Source organism: Saccopteryx bilineata, chromosome 1, assembly GCF_036850765.1.
Source record: "Saccopteryx bilineata isolate mSacBil1 chromosome 1, mSacBil1_pri_phased_curated, whole genome shotgun sequence".
Classification (NCBI taxonomy): domain Eukaryota; kingdom Metazoa; phylum Chordata; class Mammalia; order Chiroptera; family Emballonuridae; genus Saccopteryx; species Saccopteryx bilineata.
In genome coordinates, this window is record NC_089490.1 from 223288623 (window position 1) to 223308998 (window position 20376).

The 20376-nt window shown below is 40.8% G+C and overlaps 1 protein-coding gene across 12 annotated transcripts in view; it reads right to left on the reverse strand.

The window, feature by feature from the left end:
* AKT3 (AKT serine/threonine kinase 3) overlaps positions 1-10806 on the reverse strand; it is a 363939-nt gene extending 353133 nt beyond the window's left edge. For 11 of the 12 annotated variants that reach the window (XM_066236840.1, XM_066236795.1, XM_066236763.1 and 8 more), the window contains exon 1: positions 10669-10806. The gene's annotated coding sequence lies outside the window, so the exon portion shown is untranslated. The remainder of the gene's footprint in view (positions 1-10668) is intronic. The other variant, XM_066236847.1, reaches the window with a different exon arrangement.
* Between the last annotated feature and the right edge of the window lie 9570 nt (positions 10807-20376).

Consider the following 20376-nt stretch of genomic DNA (forward strand, 5'->3'; position numbering starts at 1 on the left):
TATGAGAGCACTATTAACTCCGGATGGGGAAACTGAGGTTCGCAGAGATTAAGCAGCTTGCTGGATTTGAACACAGAATGATGGGGCCCAGTTCTGGGCTCAGGCTGGCTGACTTCACAACCTGCATTTTCAAATCCACAACTATGCTACTTAAATAAAGATAAAAAGAAGCCAGAATAAAAGGCTATGCACTTGTGAAAGATGGGCCACAAAGTCAGCATGAAGTTTTCAGGAAGCAATGCAAATAAGGAAACACAATAGGTTTCAATATTTACAGTATCCATAAATATTTTCTAAAAGAAGTTGCTCGGAAGGAATATAATTCTTCCTGGGACAAAAATCTGGACTTTTCCCCATGGCTCTTTACAAGACACCTTACAGTGTAAAAAACAAAGCCCTTAAAAATATCCTCACACATAAATAGTAATGAGTTTTACAGGGCAATTTCTTATTGTCCCTCTCAATCTAACAAGGGAAATACCAAGAGAAAACTGAGGGAAAGTATTTCCACAGAAAGGGACCAAAAACTTGGTCCCGGAACACAGGCGTAAATTTTAGATAACCACAAAAATGGGTGGATGGACTATATAACTATATGTGTACTATTTTCTCAAAATGGGTTTTGATAAATAGGGCATAGCAGTAAGAACAAAGTTAGAGTCCTTATCTAGTGCTAAACTGAACTTCAGGGTTTTTTCCAATACAAATTAAGCGCACAGCATAATCAGTTAGCAGTCAGGGATCAAGACAGCCGAACAAAGTTTGTGTGGTTGACTAGAAGACCACCCCATCTGGTGCCATGGCCAGAATTGTCCTTAAAATCATCAGGCTCTCTCACTGGAGTCAAAGGGGATACTAGAATCTGGGTGTATTTTCTCAAAATACATTTGACAGAATATAAAAAGAAATTCGGGAAAAATAATAATAAAAAGATGAAAAATTATTTGTTCAAATAAAATGAGAAAATTCTACAAGTCATGTCTTTTCTCTTAAAACACTGCTATTAACATATTATATAACTCAGCAAATCCCAAATTTATTTTAATGTACAGGGGGGGTTTTTTTGTTTGTTTTTTGTATTTTCCTGAAGTTGGAAACGGGGAGGCAGTCAGACAGACTCCCGCATGCGCCCCACCGGGATCCACCCGGCACGCCCACCAGGGGGCGATGCTCTGCCACAACCAGAGCCATTCTAGCGCCTGAGGCAGAGGCCATAGAGCCATCCCCAGCGCCCTGGTGAACTTTGCTCCAATGGAGCCTTGGCTGCAGGAGGGGAAGAGGGAGACAGAGAGGAAGGAGAGGGGGAGGGGTGGAGAAGCAGATGGGTGCTTTTCCTATGTGCCCTGGGCAGGACTTGAACCCCGGACTCCTGCACGCCAGGCCGACGCTCTACCACTGAGCCAACCAGCCCGGGCCTTTTTTTCTTTCTTTAGTAACATGTATTGATTCCCAGAAGAACACTGGGAAATAGCCACAGGATGTGGCCACATAATTCAAGACAAAACCCATTTCATCATAAAAAAACAAGTAACAAACAAACAAACCAAGAAATAAAAAAAAACCTTTAGTAAATAAGCCAAAGATCATTTTAATTTGATTTATGAAACTTCCTACTGAACTCAACATGGTCAACTGGCTACATAATACGCACAGAACTTGATAATGAAAAGAGTTAACTCTGTATATAAATGATTATAAGGAAGTTAAATACTGTTAATACTAATATAAAATGTTGTCTCTAGAGGAGCTGCCCTGTAGACTGGTAGCACTGCAGCAAGGGGCCTCATAGCTATTAAAACAATTCTTGGTTTCTGACTATAAATTATATAATATGGGTAAAAAAAAAAGTTCGTTTCTTAATATTCTTGGGATGAGAAATGGAGATCAGGGATTAACACTTAGTAATCACCAAGTCTAAAGTGTGTACTTTCCCATTTAAAGAATTTCTATTACCATACCCTTATAAAGAAAAACACTAGAAAAACAAAAGTAGTGTCAAAGTTGATTTTATTTTTTTAAGTGGACATTTTATTGTAAGAATCTTAAAGCCGGAAGAGACCCCCAGTTTCCAGATGAGGAAGGAATCAAGACAGATGCAGGAACTTGTCCAAGGTCACACAGCTACTTTATGAGAGACCTGAGACAGAGAGCCAGGCATGTGCTCTTTCCACCAGCACAGCCTCTTTGGTATAAAACAGTACACTGAAATATCCAGATCAACCCACAATCAATTTTGCTGTATAAACTTTCAAAAACTTGTTTTATAGATAAAAATTGTTCACTAACACTTATATACATTGACTGTTAAAATGCATGTTAAATTATAATCAATTCATAATCTTTATCAGGGCAGTGAACCCCACACATTACACATTTGCATCTTAAAATGTTAACGGATTCTACCCATTATAGTAATTTTCAGCTTTAAACACTGTTCCTGAGTTTCTCATGACCAAAATGACACATTCTTTGAACATAACTTAAAAGACAGCCAAAGATACACTGTAGAATTGTGATCCATACGCTAGAAATAAACGCTATTTTGTGTATAAAAACAATACTATTAATTCTTGCACAGTAAACTAGACTCAGAGGTTTAATTTTCCTGTAGTGGCAACGTTTCTGTGCCACCTCACCTGCACTCTCCCCCTCAGTCTCCTATGTCACTAAAAACACTAATCTGCAAAATGAGGAACAAATTTTAAAGGTGTAACCTGTTTCTGAAGGTAGAGCGAATGTCACCTCCTCCTAACAGTCCTAACTTCTCTACAAATGTGTTCTAGCCAATGAGCTACAACAGACAAAATTTAGTTTACTTTTCTTTCAAACCTGTTTCATTAAATTTTTTCATTGCTGCCTGACCTGTTGTGGCGCAGTGGATAAAGCATCAACCTGGAAACGCTGAGGTTGCCGGTTCAAAACCCTGGGCTTGCCTGGTCAAGGCACATATGGGAGTTGATGCTTCCTGCTCCTCCCCCTTTCTCTCTCTCTCTCTCTCTCCTCTCTCTATAATGAATAAATAAAATCTTAAAAAAAAAATTTTTTTCATTGCTGAGTAATCTAATTTTTCCCGTTCTTATAAAAAATTTTACACAAAATTCTTGGCAGATTCAATTTCATATTTGCACAAAGCAGTTACAATAAAGGTGCTTTTGTTCAGGACTATTTGAGAATTTAAGGATGATAATTGCATTTGAATGTCATTTTACAATTTAAGAAACATTTTCACATCTTTCATTTCATTCAATAGTATTATTATTAGTGAGACAAGTTGTCAGTGCCCGACACATCAGAAATGCTCAACAAATATGAAATAAATGAGTGGATAAAACAAGGAAAGATGATAAATAAATAAATTAATAAATTAAAAAAAAAAAACAAGGAAAGATGATTCAACCTTAATAAAGAACGGATGAAGTCAACTAATATTCTAAGTTAAGAAAGAATGGTTTTAAGCCATCTTAAAACCAAACCTGAACTTGAACAGTATGGTAATACTGGTATACACTAATTTAAATTATAATAAATATTCTTCCTTATTCACTGAAGTATGTTTTCCATGGACCTCCATTAATGATACTTTTATCACACATTAAAATGATCCTTTTTGTTCCCAACAATTTTAACATTTTTTTTGTTTTGTTTTTTTGTTTTTTGTTTTTTTGTATTTTTCTGAAGCTGGAAACGGGGAGAGACAGTCAGACAGACTCCCGCATGCGCCCGACCGGGATCCACCCGGCATGCGCACCAGGGGCACCGCTCTGCCCACCAGGGGGCAATGCTCTGCTCATGAGGGGGGGGTTGCTATGTTGCGACCAGAGCCACTCCAGCGCCTGAGGCAGAGGCCACAGAGCTATCCCCAGCGCCTGGGCCATCTTTGCTCCAATGGAGCCTTGGCTGCAGAAGGGGAAAGAGAGACAGAGAGGAAGGAGAGGGGGAGGGGTGGAGACGCAGATGGGCGCTTCTCCTGTGTGCCCCGGCCCGGAATCAAACCCGGGACTTCTGCACGCCAGACCGATGCTCTACCACTGAGCCAACTGGCCAGGGCCAATTTAAACGTTTTTGACTTTTGTTGTGATGCTCAAGTTTCAATTCCCAAACAAATCAAGCATCAATATATACAACCCAAAATTATCAATTATTGTAAGAAAAATGAGAAAGAATGGCAAATTTTCTTAATGATACTTTTAAGAATATTTTAAAGATATTTCTCTGCTTATGAAAACCAACCATTCAATTTTAAGCAAAAATTAGACTTCTTCAAACATCTTTTAAAAATATCATTCACCCAAGAAAACATAATATACATATATTTATTCAGTTTATATGTATTGACTGTCTATTCTGTGACAGGAAAGCAAGCAAACCAAGTATTTAAAAAGCTTTTCCAAACCTTTAATAATTTGCTAGCAATGTGCTTTCACATATATACCTCATTTGGCTCTAAAAACAAATCTATGTAGTAGCTATTGCATTTCCAATTTTGGACCTAGGAAAACTGTGACTAACCAATAATGATATCCACCCCCCCTTACCAAAACATGTTAGGGACGGGTAAGAAGAATGACTACATGCAATTCAAGTCTTCTATCAGGTTGGTATGCTTTCTATCAAATAACATGATACAAACTCTCAAAAACATGGATTACATTTGAGAGTAGTTCTGAACATTTTTCCCGTGTTCAATGATTCTTCAAAAGTCCAGTAATGTACTATATTTTTTAAATAAATTAAAGATTAAATACACATAACAGTGGCATCAAAAATGAAATTATAACACAACTAAAATAGTGACAAAGTTAAAAGTCAACTCAGCAATTCGCTTTTTGACAAATAAGAGTAAAATTCAGAGGTTAACAATTTCCTACGTTAACTTCTAAGTTAAAAGCCACAATACAATTCTACAACTTTCTCTAAACTGTAAATTTGGTGATAATATTATGTAGAATATACTTGCTCTGCATCAATATTTTTATATACTTTAGATATGCTAGTCAAACTGAGTTAATGAAGATAACTCCATGTTCAAATACAACAGAATGTTGCTACTTTGAAAATACAAATGATGGTCAAGGATAACCATAATATAATTTTGCAGTATTTACCTAGGTACAAGAAATAGGTGAAACTAATATATGCTGGAAGTGTGTAAGGCTATATAAAACTTTTAAAGGATTGGAGGGAAAGGAAAAATACTGAATAGAAAGGCAATTCAAGTCAACTGGCTCTGCACTTCAAAGAACATAAAAGCCAGTCTGTCCCTTTCCAAAGTTAATATCCTGTTAAAAACTGTTACAGGGAAGTGAGCCCCCCAAATTATGTATTTCAAATACCTTTTTTCTCTTCAGAATACAATAATACATTTTGTGGAATTTCTTAAGTCTTTCTATAAATATCGTCACTGAGTTTTACATTATGAGAAAATACCTGAGTAAGCACAGGCAAGTTTCTAACTTTGACAAGAAACCTCAGATCTTCAAAACTGTCAATTCTTAAAAATCAACTTCAGCCTGACCAGGTGGTGGCGCAGTGGATAGAGTGTCGGACTGGGATGCAGAGGACCCAGGTTCAAGACCCCGAGGTTGCCAGCTTGAGCGCAGGTTCATCTGGTTTGAGCAAAACTCACCAGCTTGGACCCAAGGTCACTGGCTCGAGCAAGGGGTTATTCAGTCTACTGTAGCCCCACAGTCACGGCACATATGAGAAAGCAATCAATGAACAACTAAGGTATCACAACGAAAAACTAATGACTGATGCTTCTCATCTCTCTCCGTTCCTGTCTGTCTGTCCCTATCTATCCCTCTGACTCTCTGTCTCTGTAAAAAAAAAAAAAAATCAACTTCACAAACTCTGAAACAGATATTCAAACACATAAAGCATTTCTCCCCTCTTCCCTACCTGTTTAAGAGCATTTAAGTGCCATTTCAACCAACACAGCCATTAATCAAACAAAAAAGTAACTTGTACTGAGTGATATATTTAATATTCTAATGTGGAACAACTAAGAAAATGTTTATTGGACCCCTCTGACTCCTAAAACACAAGCTACTGATAAATGATCCCCTACATTTCTCTTGTAAAGTGTGGCTTGTCTCTATGTGGAAGCACCTGTAACAGGCGCAGGTAGAGGGTTGCTACTAAAAGAATTTTGGTTGGACAGTCGGCCATATTTCCCTAATACACATGTAACATCTTTCTAAACCCTGCCCTGGGGACCTCCCCAGTTATAAAATAAAATAAAAACCCTTCACACATACACACAAAATACAATTGACACATGGTCCATCAAATGTCAAGAATCAGCTTAACAGATTTTACCAATTAACATGAGAATTAACATGTAGATATGGAACTCTATGCCAAAGTTCATCACAATGGTTCATTAGGAGGAGCACTGGAAAGGCCAACACCTTTGGGTCCCTGTTCCCAACTCTGCTCCACCCACAGTGATGCTGTCTAAGGTCCTTGAATTCTGTCTCCTGTTTCCTCAGCCATAAAAATACAGGTATAACATGCGATGAACTCCAATAGCTTGACAGCTCTTCCAGAGCTAGTATTTATGATTTTTCAAGTTCAAATGTACTATCTACTTCATATTTATATGACATATTAACTAACAATATTGATTATACAGAGTTCCTGTCCACCAAAGTCTAATATAGTCAGGAAGATAAAACATTCAAACACCAACTGCACTCAGACTAAACTTGAACGAAACTTCAATACTGACAAAACATCATCTTCCTCCTATATGCCCCAGCCCCACAAATATAGTCAGAGGCTTTTAATACAGGGGAGAGAAAATCTCATTTGGAAGTCTTCTAATGATGTTTTGTAGTATATCTATTTACTTTTCCCTTTGAATATTAGGAAAGGATACCTATTTAGATCTGTAAAACATATGCAATTGGCAATAAATATAGAGTGCGGAAAAGAAAAAGAACTGAAAAGCAAATCCATGGGTCAAGAAGCATATATTAATTTCTCCATCTACTACTATTTGAGGATCACCCAGCAAAGAAAATATATTTCCATCTAAATACTGAAAGGCAGGTACTACAATAACGTATGTAAACATCTGAGGCATTTAATCCAGCACTGAAAATAACTGAAATGAAAAAGGATGTTATGGATCAGTCAATACACTTTTGTTTTTACGATATGAGTTTAATTTCTGGGAAAACGATGTATGACATTATTGAACATTGTCACTGTGAACTCAAATAGGTACAAACAAGTTAGTAAAAACACAAAAAGAAAGTGTTTCAGGATGAGGAAAGTTACAATGAAATGGGTGTTTATAATGCCAGAATAAGTGTCTTCTTGTGTTAAAGTCACTCTCAAAAGGGCAGCAGGGGCTGTCATGATTAAAGAATGTCTACATGTTAGACATGTAGCAGTACCAGGCATATGGTAAGTGCTCACCAGGCATTGGCCAGCATTAACTCTATACTGAATCCTATCACACTACCATACTTAAAAGGCCATGATAAAATGAAGTTAACATCAGATGGCTCAAGGCTATTTTTCCAGATTACAGAACAGTTCCTCTATATGAAAGTAGGATTTAGAATCCCGATGTACACTCTGAAACCTGAAGTTAAAAACAGAACAATTTTAAATGATGTAAATATTCTAACAAAAATCTAAAAAAAAATTATGTGCATTAATTTTTTCAATTTAAGAAAAATAAAAATGCAAGTCAAATTACAAGACTGATTTGATCAAAACAAAATGCAATGGCTTTTTCTGTCTTGCATGTTATGTTATGCAAATCTAAATGGTTTCAAATGAAATATTTTTTAGTGCTTGAAACTTAATTGAACTTGTCTAGAAAGACAAGATCCTATCAAATTATGCTAGAAACCCAATTAACACTTGTTAACAATAATTGCCTGATCTTCCCAAGGGTGAACTCTTAAGCTAAAAGGCGTTAACAACAACAAAAAAAAAGTGTAATTATCCTTTCACAAAAATATGCAAAGTTTAAGTAAATGTGCTAAACTTCCACAAAATCAATTTGTAAAACTGTTTCCTCTTTTTAAAGAAACCCAAATAGTTGGAAATTTCCATTGAATTTCTGTAAGAATGAAAACCTCATGTGTTTTTTTTTATTTTTTAAAGCATTTTTTTATTATTTAGTTATTCATTTTAGAGAGGAGAGAGAGAGAGAGAGAGAGAAGGGAGGAGCAGGAAGCATCAACTTCCATATGTGCCTTGACCAGGCAAGCCCAGGGTTTCGAACCAGCGACCTCAGCATTTCCAGGTTGACACTTTATCCACTGCGCCACCACAGGTCAGGCCCTCATGTGTTTCAATCAAAAGCTAGAGCTTAAAAAATCTGAGCTCCCTACTTTGCACAAGACTCTATACTAAGCACATCTGTCCTGTGTTTTAACCAAAACACATTTAGATTTGCAGTGATCTGAAAATTTTCTTTCTAATGGTAGTGATCTTCTGAATGAAATGTAAGTTTTTAATCAAATCAGCCCCTATCATAGTTTCCACACTAATATCTGTTGAATGAATGAATGAATGAATGAATGAAATCATGCTACTGCAAATACACACAGTACAACTGACACTAAAATTCTACATTCATCTCAAGTCCAGTGTTGTCTCATTTAGGTGATATGTGTACTTTTCTCACTTTAAAACAAGAAGCTCAAGTCAATCAAAGATACTGGAGTTAACTCTAGTAAGAAAAACAAAAAGCAGATCTTCAATACAATCTACTTGGCAAATTTTCAAAGTCAAGACTAAATATTGTCATGGTGGTGAACACACAGTGCAATATACAGATGACATATTGTAGAGTGTACACCTAAAACTTGAATAATTTTATTAACTAATGTTATCCCAATAAATTCTACTAAAAATTTTTAAAAGTTTACATATTGTCAAAAGGAGGAAAACTTATTCCTGGCATGTATATATGCAAATAATTGTGCATTCAGTCATATACCTTAGAAAACTAGTAATTTATTGACAAGTAGACATTTTAATAAATATTTTCATGTTTTAGACAAACACATCCTGACTATATGTATGTGTGTTATTAGACAATCACCTCCTGGAATATTCATATGCGTTTATGCATATTTTGTAATGACACTCAAGTTCTGAAGACAAAGTTTCCTCAACCACCTTTATTGGACTCTTCTGTTTTGTTTTTCTTTAAACTATTTTCTAACAATGAATGCATAATCTACTTTAATGAGTTTACACCAAAAATAAAACCCAATGGTCGTCTAATGATTGACAGTGTACTAAAAGTTGTATGAGCACGCTTTTCCAAATATGGAACATGTATCTACATCGATGATTTGAGGCAGTTGGCAATGTACTAACTGCAAAAGGTCATTATTTCATACTCTTTAGCGTCAGGGTGAGCTTAAAAAGTGTGGCCATTTTATTAATACTAGTAATTAATCAGTAGATACATAGGGTTCACTGCTGAATTTTTATTTGTTAACGTTATGAATTACAAACTACTGGGCTTTCAACCAAATCACCACACTGGTAGAATGAGTTGGTTTTATTTTCATCACGTTATTTTGATGGAAGAAATGTGAATCCTAGCCTTGACCTATGGGTAAGCATTTCCTCTGCTTTCAGAATATAAACAGTAAATAACGCTATTGGAAACCCGGCCCCAAAGAGATTCAATCTGGCCTAACTCTAGATTCCCAGGAAATCCCAAACAAGAGGCGACCCCGCCTAGGAGTCAGGGTGAACACAGCAACCAGCTAAGCTTCAACTTGAGGCTCTGAAGGGTCCCACCAGCATCATGGCTGATGTAGACCGAGCGCAGGAGGAGATGGACGAGGAAGAGGCTGGTTTGTTTACTTGCAGCCGAGCCGCCGCCGCCGCCGCCAGCAGCGACAGCATCACTAGATCCGCCAAACCTAGCATCTTCCGCACATTTCTATTCTTAGCACACAACTCCCAAGCGGATCAAAACCCCACTACTATTAAAAACACAGACAAGCACGTTACCCACCTCCTCCTCTCTCACACTCACACCCCACCAGCGCGGTCTTTCTGCGCGTCGGCAGCCGGGTGGGTGCAGGAGGAAGGAGACCCCGGGGGACACCGGTGCATCCTCGCTTTCACCCCACCCCACGCGCAAGGGCGGCCGCACCACAGCGAGCGCGGCAAACAGCCCCCTCCCCCCAACCCAAACACACTGACACCGGCGCTCCACGCATTATATAACTTCGCCGCCACCCCCCCCCCCCACACACACACACACCCAGGTCCGAGCGGGCGCCCCCTTCCCAGACCGCGCACTCGGCGGGGAAGGCCAAGGGGAAGGCGCGGAGTTGCGCAGAGAATGGAGGCGCCAGGGCCAGGGCAGCCCAGACTCGGACGGTACCGCTAGGCCGGGAACACCCTCCCTCGGCGCCCCGCCGCCCCCCAACTTCCCCCGGAAAGTGAGGGGGTGCCCGTGTCATCCGGGCCCGGTATCCCCCGGTCTCCCCACCCACACCCTCCGCTGACCCAGCCCCCGCCCACGCCCCCGGCGCGGTGACAACCCAGACGCCCCCGCCTCCCCCGTCCCCGCCACCACCCCCAACCGAGGGAGGCTGGAGGACCGGGCCGGAGGCCCGCAGGGACTGGAGGCGAGGCGGGGTGGGGGCGCGAGTGGGGGGCGGTGGCTGTTACCTGCAAAGGCTGCAGCGGCGGCCCCGCAGCTGCTCGGGCGGCGGCGGAGGATGGAGCTGGGGGGGGGGGGCGGGGGGAGGAGAGGGGGCGACTCGGGGGTCCCCCTCCCTCCTCCTCCCCTCCTGTCCTCCCCCCACCCCGCAGAGCCTCCGGCCCCCCTGGAGCCCGGTGCGGCCGGCGGGAGCAGGCGAAGGGCTGCAGGGAGGGAGGGCCGCGGAGCTGGAGCGGGAGGCGGCCGCGGCAGTGGCGGCGGCAGTGGCGGCGGGAGGGGGAAGGGGAGAGGGAGGGAGGGAGGGAGGAGGCGGAGACTCTACATGGGAATCGGATATCGGCTACAAATTCAATTCATCACCAGAAAACACCACTAGGGCGGGGGCCGGGTCACGCCTGCGAGGTGGCGGCGGGCGGCGGCTCTGGGCCCCGGGGCGCGCCCAGCGCGGGTCGGGGGGCTGCAGCCCTATCTCCCGGCTGCGCCTCCCGAATGGGACCCCGCCGCCGTCTCGCCGCCCCCTCCTTCCTCCCTCTCGGGGCCGCGGCTGATCGCTGCTCGCCGCCGCCGCGGGGCTTGTTGACTTTGAGGAAAACTCCTGACGTCAGGGGCTGGCTCTAGGCGGCGGGCGGGAGCGGCTTCCCCGCGTCCTCGGCCTGCCTGCCGCCTCCGCTCCCTCCCTACCAGGGCCTCGTCCTCAGGCTTCCCGGTGCCCCCCAAACCCGAGGCGCCCCGAGCCCACTCTCCTCTCGCGAGAACACCCCCACCCCCAGCCAGCCAGGAGCCGGGGCCGTCGTTTCTGGGCGGACTGGGTTTCCCCCGCGCCCTCGTGGCCCGCGGCGGGCACCTGAGGCTCAGGGGTGGAGGCTGGCTCGCCGGAGAGAAGCCCGCCGCCCCCTTCGCGTGCACGGCCGCCGCAGGCATCTCTGCTTGCCCCCCGTGCCCCAGGACGTTCGGGCCAGCGCGCGGGGGACCCGCACCTGGACTTGCGGTGCCCGGTGCGGGGGGGGGGGGTGACCCCAGGAGCTAGGAACCGGCGAGAAGGGGGCCCCACCCCTGTGCGCCCCAGGAGTCAGCCCAAACCTGAAACCATTTCTCACTGTCCCAGGAGACCTTACCGTCCAATCCAAGATCACCTCTCCAGAGAGCCACCCACAGCGCTTCCTGGCAGCAGCCAGAGAACCACACAGAGGACACAGGTTGCAGTGCGTAACTCACTCTGAAAACTACACGTTTTCTAGGGTTATCAGTTTTCATTGACTTCGGGGTAGCCATGATGTACTGCGTTCACTACGAAGGAGATAACCATTTCTTTTGAAGTTCATGGCTCCTGAGAATATTTGCAACAAAGATCCTGTTTTTGCAGAATGGTCATATTTCATCATAACTCCATAAAGTTACAAAAGAAGTTTGTTTTCTGGCACCATGTTTTGTCCATTTTGGAACACTTTGGCAACAAAAACATATGATTCTGCCACAGGGCTCTAGCCTTATTCACGTTACCTGTCATGTCTCCCAATGCAAGATTCTTGTTAATGCTTCCATCTTCTTTCTGTAGAAAAGATTTTCCTCCAGACTTGCATTTCCTTCTCTACTTTCCATTTCCTGACATCTTGATAATACTCATTCTTTTATACCACAACCCTAGTATTCATATAGTGAATTACATTTACATATCGACCAACACATCTTTTATGAAATGCATATCCGTTGATATTGTGGACAGGAATATGAAGTCAATTTTCTCCATTTGTAAGGGTTACAGTTCCCTGACTGTTCTAGAACAAAAGTTGTCATTTTAAGGTACTCAATTTACCCCAAAGTCCTCAATTACTGCTCCCCTCCTTGTTTCCTGTATTTCCCAGCACATCATGAACTGATAAGTAAACTGAAAAATAAAAGATTGTATCCTAATTTTATTTAGTTTATTTGTGTATAAAATATACATAACTTATTCCCATAATTATCAGACCTCTAACAATCCCCATTGGCAAAATATTCGGTTATAGATTCTTCACTGTTTATCACAAAAATGGGTCTGATTTTTATTCTACAGTAAACCAACTCACCTTTTTCTTTTTTTTAAAGAAAATAGTTCCTTATGACACCAGCACTTTAAAAAAGTATCTGGAAAACTCTTTTAATTATTTAACTATAAGATTTGTGGTACTCTGCATTGCTAAATATCTATTGATTGCAATTTTTATTTGTTTCCAATTTTAACATCAATATATTCATTAAAATCAAATTTGTCCTATGAGCATACTGTCTCAAAATATTTTGCCTCATCTAATCAGATTGTATTTAATCTTAGCTGGATTAAACCCTAAAATTAAGTGTTGTATAAACTACAATGGATTATATACTCTAGGCTTCATGTAGAATTTTTGAAAAATTGGAAACTTTTATTTCTGTTCTACTTTGCTCTTGTACTGTAGTAGTCCCATAAATTTCTATAGTAAAAACATGTGAGTTTTTTAGCATTATAGTTATTTTAGAACTATTATTTATTTAAATATGATAACATTGTTTTTTCTCTTAGACTGTGCCATTATGAATTGGGTAGACTTTGCCTACTCTGTGTGATGGTGCTCTATAAAGAATGCATGTTAGATTTCTCCTCTCTTCATTGTCATCACACCCTAATAATATAGGGAACAATAGCATTTTCATCCATGAGAATGTCCCTCCTACATTTCTGAGAAAAAACCTACAATTCTTTGTTAAGCCAGATAGTCTTAAAGCTAACACCTCTCAATAGTAGTAATTTATGCATCTTAAGAAAAATATCCACTATTCTTGACTAGAAATGAGTATTTAGATACTCATGAGAGCTTATTTCTGAGTATTTCCACCATTTGTTGGGAGTAACTTAACCTAGAAGGTACATTTAGGATTTCAGGACATCGTTAACAAAAATTAAGTTATTGCTTCTGTCTTATGAAAAAGGGTGTCTTGTCCTCAGTGTCTAGGACGTGGCACACAAAATGCACACAGAATAAGTGTTTGTTACCTAGATTAATGAATGAGGGAACGAATGGGCAAATACATCTATCTGTGCAATTAATATAGTATTGTCCTCTTAGATGGCTTATTGGGAAGATCATGACCACACTCTGGAAACGTGCAGACCCGAGTTCAAATCCTGTCTCAACAGAATTTGTCTCAAAGAAGTTGCTTAACTTTTCTAAGCCTTAATGAGGGTTTCCTCATTTGTGAAATGACAGAACTACTTAATCAGCTTCTTAAGAGAATGAAATGTGATGACATAGTCAATCGTATAGAAAACATAGTGAGTGGTCAGCAAGCTAAAATTTCTTTACCATAAATGTGAATGTATTTACTAACACAACACTAGCTGCTACAACAAATGCATACAAAATCTGTCCTGGTGTATAACTATAGGAGTGTATTTCTCATCCATGGAAAGCTCTGAATGGCACACAAGTATCCTAGAAGCATTTATTTATATAGGGCCCAAGTTTCTTCCACATTAGAGCTCTGACATGTTTAACACAAAAATTGCAATATCAAGCTGGCAGAAGGGGGGAAAGCATGGAGAATCAGTCAAGGAAGGTTCCATGCACATCATTTCCATCGACGTTCCACTGGCTAGAACTCTCCCTGGTCACCTAACTCAAGGCAGACCATGAAGTGGAGTCTTGCCCAAGAAGAAAAAGAAATAGATGTGAGGTACAGCCAGCCAGTCTCTGCCACAGTTGATTTCTGAAATAACCACATTAAGCCTACAACTATAGTGAGTGAATATCTTACATGACTACTGGAGCAATTTCCCAAAGAGCATAGTTTAAATCCAGTTGCAGGTAGCAGGACAGTCAGCTTCAATAGCTATCAGTACTATTGTCTTTTTCTCTTTTTCACAGATTTCTTTCTTAAAGTGTAGGTCAGATGTCAGTGTTAGTAACACATGAGAATGCATGAGGAACAAATATACTACTAATCTAAAACTGGGATAGTTAAAGCCCTCTGGAAACTTCCCTCTTATTTCATTGTCAGATTTTTCCCTCTCTTTGCGTTACTAGAGTATGAATGAAAATTTTTCATTCATATTCTCACTCTCACTCTCTCTCTCAGACAGCTAAGTCTGTTAACAATTAAGCAATCTCTGGGCATGACATTTAGTATTTCAGTACTCTTGGGTCACAGAGAGTGACTAACCACAATAACTGTTTGTGGATCGTGGAGCTACAACTCCTATTCTAATTCCAAATCAACAAGCATAAGTAATTATTATTCCGGGCTGTGCGGAAGAATCAAGGTATGTAATAAAACTGGTATGTACCTATTGTAACCCCAAAGCCTCATTTTGGGCTATAATTTTAACTTCCTGAGGTGATGTGCATTTCTAGCTCTTTCAGAAACTGTTCTGTGTGGACTGAACTTTGCAACAACTCGCAGTGAAATAATGACAGTACATTTCCAACCCTCATCTGGGTAATTATCTCAATTTCCTTCTCTGTTATCTCATATAAATACAGTTATGTCTCTGAAAGTTCCCCCATTCGTTTTGAAAAACAGTTTCTTCTGCTAATGAAAATAGTTTCAGAATCAACTGGAGAGTTTCATATCTATACCCAACTTTTTAAAAAAAATTCACTATGAAGTCTTTTGATTGTTAAATTTGAAATATTTCATTAAATGATAATAGTATGCTTTTCTATAGTGGGAGGAACTTCAGTCTTAGAATTTTTCTGTTGACTGTTAGTTATTAGACAGAATTGTGGCCACTTTAAGGCACAAATGCCATCTCAGTTCAGAAATTAGATTTTAATTTAAATCACTACATTTGATTTAGAGTTCAAGTTTTCTTTAGACTGAGAGCCTATAGTAGGAAAGCAGGCAAACTCAGCTTCCCTGTTTCTCCCTCTTATTGTTTTTCACCCCACAAGTCAGTTTCTGGAAGAAGACAAAACAGTTCTTATCCAGCTGCTACCATTGTCACCAGCTTTGCACACTCTCAGCCTGACACAAGGAACCAGATACAGGTTTTGCAGGGCACAGTGCAAAATGCAAATACTGGACCCCTTGTTGAAAAAGAATTAAGCATTTCAAGATAGCCGCAGCACAATATTAGACCACGTGCAGGTCCCCGTGCACAGGTGTACACAGGTCACACACCCCAAAGCTACTGGCATATGTTTGAGGCTGGCTCTCCAGGGCCTCTTTGCAGAGTTGCCTCTGGGCTCCTTTAATTGCAACCCCTTGTTGAAATTAATAAACAGAAACCTCATTTAAGTCAGAGCTAGAAGACAGAACTCTCAGGCATGGTGGCCCCAATAGGAAGAGAGGTACCTTGCATCTCCAACAGGAAGTGACAACATTGTAACATCAGCAAAAGGAAGAAAATATTTCTCCTTTCCCAGTAACAGGTCAACAGATGAGAGACTGTACTTAGCCAATGAAAAGTCTCGCTACCTTGAACTTTCAGTTTCCTCCAATGGACTCTTCTTTATAATAACCCCTCCCACATCCATGAAAGAGTGTTCCTCTCCTCTATTTCCCTGAACTTGCAGGTGGTTCACCATTAGACCACATGCTCTGAATTGCAATTCTTTGTTCCCAAATAAACCCACTTTGCTGGAGAAATGGCTGGCTGTTTGTTAAAGGTCAACCCCTTAAGACATGCGTGATGCACCTCTTCCTTCCGCTGGCTACTCCTGATAACCCCTCTGTTCCTATTTTCTGAGCTCCATTGGAGTCTTCTCATGCTCTGAAAGAAGGTCTCCCAAGCAGGACTCAAGATGGCTGCAGGCCAGCTCTCTCTCCCATGGGACTCTATCTGGGCCATGAGCACCACTCACGCATTCTTTGCCTTTCAGGTTGTTCTCTCCCTCATGGTTCTGCTGCAGAAGCCATTGGGCAGCCTCTTCCCCAGTTTCCACAGAATCCCCTTACTGTAGGGAATACATTCCAAGCTCCCACATGATCCCATGGAAGCCCCTGGAAGCCCTCTGGCATGACCTAAAAACGCATGCTCCATCCTCTCCCCCCTGGAGATAGTGAGCTCAACTTTCCTCAGTATCATTCCTTCACAAATATCTTCTAACTCTAATTTTATCCACTATTTTATATTCTTAAAATGAATGAGTACCTTCAAGTCGTGGAATAATAGGCTTTGAACTATTTCCTTTACAATACCTTCAGATAACCTAACTTGAACTTCCATAGTTTCTGTGTTTTGGGGATCTCAGTTGAAACTTCAGTTTTAAATTCCTACTAAAAAGCAGATTCTCTCAGTGGTATAAGCACTTTTTGTTTCTTGTGTGGCTGTGTGCTCACATGTACAAAAAAATTATCAGCTATTATTGAAAAAATAGACATTAAAGTTAACAGGTGTTCAGGTGCAAATTAATTAAAATAGTATCTTCTCTACATTTGTTTGCATTTCTGCTTGACAAATACATGACAACAGATTGCCTTTTTATACGTTGTTACCAGCATTAATGATATTAAATATATATTTAGACTCTTGCCCTTGATTAACTTTCAACAATTTTTTAAAAAACTTGAAAATCAAACACTATGAAATTTTATCTCTAAAGAGCATGTGATATATAAATATGCCACAGATCAAAACTAAAAATATGGAAGTACAACTTGGACTAAGTCGGTCACTTGGACAAAGGTTCCGTTGAACGAGGAAAACCCCTGGTTTACAAACGTGGCCCTCAAATCAGATGAAATTTTTGTTTTGTTTTGTTTTGCCTGTTAGTGGAAGACTGTCTTGATTTTCCTTTCATGCCTGTAATTACCAGAGAGGAGTTCCTTTGTTCTATATCAAAGTATAAAAAATTCAGCAAATGATTGGACTTGAGTGTCTAATTTAAACTCCTTAACCTTGTCTTACTCCATTCAAAGTGCTACTGTGAGCCTTGAGTATACAAGTCAGAGAATAACAATTTACTGAACACGTGTCAGTGCTTGCCTACAGCAGGTCTCCTGCCACCTCTCATTTTCTGTAAGGTTACTTCCTTATAGATGTCTGCTTCCAAATATGTGAGAAAATCTTCAAGTTATGTGACATCTAGAAATCTTATTTGGGAGCAAAAGCTTTTCCAGATGCTTCATAAGGGACAACTTATAAAAAGTGAAGGAAAAGGCAAAGTCCCCAATTATTCACAATTCATGCACTTTCTCCTCAATGATGGGTTATCATAACCTCTTTTTCTTAAATCTCTACTCATAGTTTCATACAATTACTTCCTATTTGCTTAGTTCTATTGTCAGTTCTGATCATCTGTTTTACACCCAAGATCATACAGGTCACATGTTAACAATCACTTCAACTTTATTCCATAAACACTTGTTGACTCTATTCAGACAAAGGTCTGGAGACAGATATGAGTACAACCCAGTGCTTTCTTTCAAGATGTTCCATCTATTAGGAGACCAACACAAATAAGCAACTACAATGCAAATAAGTGCAGCAGTAGAACTATGTATAAAAGGATAAGGGAACACACCATGGGAACGATTATCAGTGATATGAAAAGGAATGTCAGGTCAACCTAAAGAGAAGTTAATGGCATTTTAGTTGAGCTTTTAAAGGAGGTCAGAAGTTGATCAGGCAGGAGGAAACATTCTAAGCAGTGATAGGAATGGAAAATAAGGCAAGAGAGAGTAATTTTGGAGACTCCAGGAACCAATGGGGGCAGGAAAGGTTTCAGTGACATGAAGACATTTGAGCTGGGCTTGAAGAATAATTAGGAGAAGAAACAGAGTCTACAATTATGCAAGAGCAGTGGAGATAGAGAAGGGAGAAATTCCAGAGTAACCTGATGTAGACTCAACAGCGCTGAGTAATCAGATGGTGGGCAGAGGGGTAGTGAAAAGAACCTTAGGAAACACTAACACTGAGGACAGGAGGAGATGAAGAACAAAATAGCCCAATGAGTAAGAAGAGAAACAAGAAGTTGTAAAGCGAAAATAGGAGAGAATTTTGAAAAAGGGAGATATATTCAGCAGGGGAAATACTGCAGAGGAAGGAAAATAAAAGAGAACACCTGATAAGTCCCTGTTGAGTTATACAACTGGGGAGTTGTCAGTTACGTTTAGGGAAGTTATTTTTGGTGTGATGGGGTTGGAAGCGTCATTGAATTGAAGTAAAGGGAAATGCCCAGTTGAGGAAGACAGAAGAGTGGAGGAATAGGAGTAGACACTAATATTTGTCACAACCTCCTATGAGCTCAGTCCTGTGCTGGTGCTGTACCTACGTGTGACAGGACGCTATTTTGAAATACTAACCATTGTTTTCTGGTTACTGAGTCTTCTAACTCTTCCCTGCATTTAGAGAGCTGGAGGATCATTGCCTCGAGAAAAAGATCACACAGCTGATTGAAGAGAAAAGGAGTTCTTTCTTGGTTTTTTAGTTTCAAAATCCTAGCCCTCAGGAAGAAAAGGAAATGACTCGAGGGCTTCAAACAGCAGATTTGTGATGCCCAGAACATGTTATGCGAAGAACAAGTCTTCACAAACTTGTACACTTCTAGAAAGTTCCTTGGCCTAGCAGAAAGAAGAGAGTACTCCTAGAGATGGGTGAGTTTCTGGGGAAGAGCAGGCCCTAGATCCTGCCCTGTAGGTCACCCTGTGTAGGAAAATGAGTAAATAACTGGACAGTCTTTAGGATGCCAAAAAAAAAAAAAAAAGAGGGAAATTGTGTTTTTTTCTTTGTGAGATTCTGGATGGAGAGAAGGGCCAGAGGTTGACTTGTCCCCATGGTCAATGTAGGCATTCAGGCTCCACAGGGATTCCTGGTGCCCGGTGTGACTTGGACAACAACACAGCAGTTTCTGTGTGACCAGGACTTCTGAGGTTGCATGGGGCTTCAGGCAGACATCTGAAGTCCCCATGCTCCACTGTGATGCAGAATCAGAATAGCAGTTGCAGCACATCAGCAAATGACATTGAAGGGACTGAGGGACAGCTCAGTAGTAACTTTCAAGGACTACCAAGGGGCAATTGAGATGACCAACAACATAAAGGATGCTAGTGTACACAGATAACCAAGACCAATAGCCCTGTCTCTCCCCATGAACTGATACCATGTAAGCCATTCTCTCCACTGTCCTCCCTCCAGAACTTCATCAGTACCCCAGGCATAAGGGAAGTTTCTAACTACCCAGCAAAGTGGAGACTCAAAATGAAAATAAAGTTGAGTTCTAAAAATAAAGTTACATTTCCTAAACTTTGAATTTGGGGAAATTAAATTCAGGTGCACCATATCTATTCTATGACACTTGATCTTCATTACAACTTCATTAAATAGGAATTGCCACACCCACATGACACAAAGAAATAGACTCAGGGAGATTAAGGAACTTTCCCAGGCTAGCAAGGGACAAAGCCAGCACTCACTCCTGGAGCTGTCTGTCTTACACCATACTCAGAGTTCTTTCCACCAAACCACTTCATTCTTTCAAAAAGTTTGGCAGAGCATTGGAGTGGTAGCCAAAAGAGAATCCAGGTTATGACACTGTTTTTAGTAAAGAATGAGAGAAATTAGATAATTTAAATGGAGGATGGAAAAGAACCAGTTGAGGGGAAGAGATTGAAAATGAAGGCAAAGGGGGATTATTTATGGAGAAATTATTCTAAAAGATATGGAAGGAGAGAGAATAAAGATAAAGGGAAAGACCTGGAATGGAAGGTAGGGACTCCGGCGAAGTGAGAGCAGACAGGGAAACAATATGTGTAGGTGA